Raw genomic sequence first — 5,000 nt, 5'->3', positions numbered from 1 at the left:
GGAACCCCGTCCCGGGCCTTTGGCAGTGCCGCAGGCCGGGGGACAGGGCCCGGGGACGGAGACCCCGACCCGGGGCCCGGCCGGGCCCCTGGAACCAGCCGGGGCTCCCGGGACCGCAGGCGATGGGGAAGCCTCCCCGGGCCCTCCGGACCGCGCCCCGGGCACCCTGCCACGCGGAAGGACCCAGGACGGAGCCCGGGGCGGGGAGGCCGCCCTCCCCGGGGCCCCCAGGGGCCCGGCCGGAGCACCTGAACCCAGGCGAGCGAGGGGAGGCTCCCCGGCCACGACGGAACCCCGTCCCGGGCCTTTGGCAGTGCCGCAGGCCGGGGGACAGGGCCCGGGGACGGAGACCCCGACCCGGGGCCCGGCCGGGCCCCTGGAACCAGCCGGGGCTCCCGGGACCGCAGGCGATGGGGAAGCCTCCCCGGGCCCTCCGGACCGCGCCCCGGGCACCCTGCCACGCGGAAGGACCCAGGACGGAGCCCGGGGCGGGGAGGCCGCCCTCCCCGGGGCCCCCAGGGGCCCGGCCGGAGCACCTGAACCCAGGCGAGCGAGGGCAGGCTCCCCGGCCACGACGGAACCCCGTCCCGGGCCTTTGGCAGTGCCGCAGGCCGGGGGACAGGGCCCGGGGACGGAGACCCCGACCCGGGGCCCGGCCGGGCCCCTGGAACCAGCCGGGGCTCCCGGGACCGCAGGCGATGGGGAAGCCTCCCCGGGCCCTCCGGACCGCGCCCCGGGCACCCTGCCACGCGGAAGGACCCAGGACGGGGAGGCCGCCCTCCCCGGGGCCCCCAGGGGCCCGGCCGGAGCACCTGAACCCAGGCGAGCGAGGGGAGGCTCCCCGGCCACGACGGAACCCCGTCCCGGGCCTTTGGCAGTGCCGCAGGCCGGGGGACAGGGCCCGGGGACGGAGACCCCGACCCGGGGCCCGGCCGGGCCCCTGGAACCAGCCGGGGCTCCCGGGACCGCAGGCGATGGGGAAGCCTCCCCGGGCCCTCCGGACCGCGCCCCGGGCACCCTGCCACGCGGAAGGACCCAGGACGGAGCCCGGGGCGGGGAGGCCGCCCTCCCCGGGGCCCCCAGGGGCCCGGCCGGGGCTCCGGAACCCAGACGAGCGAGGGGAGGCTCCCCGGCCACAACGGAACCCCGTCCCGGGCCTTTGGCAGTGCCGCAGGCTGGGGGACGGGGCCCGGGGCCGGAGACCCCGACCCGGGGCCCGGCCGGGCCCCTGGACCCAGCCGGGGCTCCGGGGACCGCAGGCGCAGGGGAAGCCTCCCCGGGCCCTCTGGACCCCTCCCCGGGCACCCTGCCACGCGGCAGGACCCGGGACGGAGCCCGGGGTGGGGAGGCCGCCCTCCCCGGGGCCCCCAGGGGCCCGGCCGGAGCTCCGGGACCCAGACGAGCGAGGGGAGGCTCCCCGGCCCCAACGGAACCCCGTCCCGGGCCTTTGGCAGTGCCGCAGGCCGGGGGACTGGGCCCGGGGCCAAAGGCCTCAACCCGGGGCCCGGCCGGGCCCCTGGAACCAGCCGGGGCTCCGGGGACCGCAGGCGCAGGGGAAGCCTCCCGGGGCCCTCCGGACCCCTCCCCGGGCACCCTGCCACGCGGCAGGACCCGGGACGGAGACCGGGGTGGGGAGCCTGCCCTCCCCGGGGCCCCCAGGGGCCCGGCCGGAGCTCCTGAACCCAATGCAGCCACGGGAGGCACCCCGGCCGCAACGGAACCCCGTCCCGGGCCTTTGGCAGTGCCGCAGGCCGGGGGACGGCGCCCGGGGCCGGAGACCCCGACCCGGGGCCCGGCCGGGCCCCTGGACCCAGCCGGGGCTCCGAGGACCGCAGGTGCAGGGGAAGCCTCCCCGGGCCCTCCGGACCCTTCCCCGGGCACCCTGCCACGCGGCAGGACCCGGGACGGAGACCGGGGCGGGGAGGCCGCCCTCCCCGGGGCCCGGCCGGAGCTCCTGAACCCAATCCAGCCACGGGAGGCACCCCGGCCACAACGGAACCCCGTCCCGGGCCTTTGGCGGTGCCGCAGGCCGGGGGACGGCACCCGGGGCCGGAGACCCCGACCCGGGGCCCGGCCGGGCCCCTGGACCCATCCGGGGCTCCCGGGCGCGCAGGGGAAGGCCCTCCGGCCACCCTGCCACACGGCAGGACCCAGTTGCCGGCTGAGGACCGAGAGGGGTCCCAGAGTACCCTGTCCCTAGTAATCCGGAGGAAGGCTACCCCCCGTTCTTGAAACCCGCACGCTCCGAGTGACGGAGGGGACCCTAGGGGCGAACGCACCCGGCCTCCTGGAGCCCCGGCTGGGATCTGAGAGGCAAATGGACCCTCATCGGGACTTCCAGGCCTGGCCCTGCCATCTGGTCGCCCCATTGGAAAGCATTGCGCGCGACCAGATGGCCGAGGGGAAAGGAGCCACCAGGTGGCCGGCAACTGAAAGGACTCCCGCCTGCCCACCCACCAGGGGCTCGGGGTGGGGACTCTGCTTCCCGGCTGGGCCTCAGGCACGGGGAGGACCACCGGAGCTCTCGGGGCCTGGGCGTACCCGGGGGAGGACTGCCCGGGACCCGTGGAGCCCGTCCCTGGGCACTTTGCCATGCCGCGGCCCGGAGGAGGGAAGCCCCGGGGACCTGGGAGGATGTTGCCCGGGCGTAGCCCATCTGGTCCCCGGCAATGAACCGCACAACCCCAGCATGGGTGTTTCGGCATACCCTGCCCCTACTAATCCGGAGGAAGGATACCCTCCTTTCTTGTAACCCGCGCGCTGCGAGTGACGGAGGGGACCCTAGGCGCGGACGCGCCCGGCCTCCTGGAGCCCTGGCTGGGATCCGGGAGGCGAATGGACCCTCATCGGGACTTCCAGGCCGGCCCGGCCATCTGGTCGCCCCATTGGAAAGCATTGCGCGCGACCAGATGGCCGAGGGGAAAGGAGCGACCGGATGGCCGGCAACTGAAAGGGCTCCCGTCTGCCCGAGCCATAGCGGTAGGGCTCCCGCCTGCCCACCCTCACACCAAGGGCTCGGGGGGGGACTCTGCTTCCCGGGTTGGCCTCGGGCACGGGGAGGTCCACCGGAGCTCTCGGGGCCTGGGCGCCCGGGGGAGGACTGCCCGGGACCCGTGGAGCCCGTCCCTGGGCACTTTGCCATGCCGCGGCCCGGAGGAGGGAAGCCCCCGGAGGCCTTGGAGGATGTTGCCCGGGCGTCGCCCATCTGGTCCCCGGCAATGAACCGCACAGCCCCAGCATGGGTGTTCCGGCATACCCTGCCCCTAATAATCCGGAGGAAGGATACCCCCCTTTCTTGTAACCCGCACGCTGCAAGTGACGGAGGGGACCCTAGGCGCGGACGCGCCCGGCCTCCCGGAGCCCTGGCTGGGATCCGGGAGGCGAATGGACCCTCATCGGGACTTCCAGGCCGGCCCGGCCATCTGGTCGCCCCATTGGAAAGCATTGCGCGCGACCAGATGGCCGAGGGGAAAGGCGCGACCAGGTGGCCGGCAACTGAAAGGGCTCCCGTCTGCCCGAGCCATAGCGGTAGGGTTCCCGCCTGCCCACGCAGGGCTCCGTGGCTGCAGGGCTCTGGGCCTGCAGGGCTCCGGGGCTGCAGGGCTCCGGGGCTGCAGGGCTCCGGGGCTGCAGGGCTCTGGGCCTGCAGGGCTCTGGGCCTGCAGGGCTCCGGGGCTGCAGGGCTCCGGGGCTGCAGGGCTCTGGGGCTGCAGGGCTCCGGGGCTGCAGGGCTCCGGGGCTGCAGGGCTCCGGGGCTGCAGGGCTCTGGGCCTGCAGGGCTCCGGGGCTGCAGGGCTCCGGGCCTGCAGGGCTCCGGGGCTGCAGGGCCTTGGGCCTGCTAGGGTTCCGGGCCTGCAGGGCTCCAGGGCTCCGTGCTGAAGGGCTCCAGGGTCTGCAGGGCTTTGGGGCTGCAGGCCTCGGGGGACGCCCGGGAGACCCATGGAGCCCGTCCTGGGCACTTTGCCTCGCCGCGGGCTGGAGGAGGAAGCACCCGACGCCCCGGGGAAGTGTCGTCCGGGCTTGGCCCATCTGGTCCCCGCCTGAGAACCGCAATCCCCAGGAGGGGTGTCCCGGCATACCCTGCCCCTACTAATCCGGAGGAAGGCTACCCACCTTTCTTGTAACCCTCGCGCTCCGAGTGACGGAGGGGACCCTAGGCGCGGACGCGCCCGGCCTCCTGGAGCCCTGGCTGGGATCCGCGAGGCGAATGGACCCTCATCGGGACTTCCAGGCCGGCCCGGCCATCTGGTCGCCCCATTGGAAAGCATTGCGCGCGACCAGATGGCCGAGGGAAAGGTGCGACCAGATGGCCGGGACCGGAAGGACTCCCAGCTGCCCACACCGAGCCATAGCGGTAGGGCTCCCGACTGCCCTTGCAGGGCTCCGGGGCTCTGCACCAGGGTCCCTTGTCCCGGGCAGATGGACACTTGGCAGGCCGCAGGACGTGGGATCCCAGGCCCTGACCAAAAATCAGGAGGCCCGGGGCCGGTCCCTGCTTCTCAACACAGCCAGGCTGGGGAGGTCGGGGAGCCTGCCCAAGCACGAGGGACCCGTCCCGGGCACACAGTCCATGAGGTTGTGCGCTCGTTTTCCACAATTTTCTTCAGAATAGTGCGTAGTTGCGCTAGGCAAAGTCCGCCCAGCCCTACTCAGGATGTGCTCTCGTTTTCCACAAATTTTTTTAAAATTCTGCTACGCAAAGTCCGCCCAGCCCTAAGCAAACTCCTACTACGCAGTGGAAAGGACTTAGCCAGCCACCCACCCACCTGGCCCGGTCCCTGCTTCTGATCCCAGCCAGGTCTGGGGAGACTCCCTTCGCCCAATGGACCACGTCACGGGCACCCGGACCCTTACCAGGCCGCAGGACGGGTTCTCACAAACCACACGGTTGTATAGGGGTGGGCAGAAAACTACGCTCCGTCAGCGTAGCAGATAAAGCCAGCCACTCCTGCACACCGGCCCGGTCCCTGCTTCTGATAGCAGCCAGGCCGGAGAGAGCC

The sequence above is a fragment of the Triturus cristatus genome, unplaced genomic scaffold (genome assembly GCF_964204655.1).
Source record: "Triturus cristatus unplaced genomic scaffold, aTriCri1.1 SCAFFOLD_1207, whole genome shotgun sequence".
NCBI classification, from domain to species: Eukaryota; Metazoa; Chordata; class Amphibia; order Caudata; family Salamandridae; genus Triturus; species Triturus cristatus.
This window is presented reverse-complemented; position numbering follows the sequence as displayed.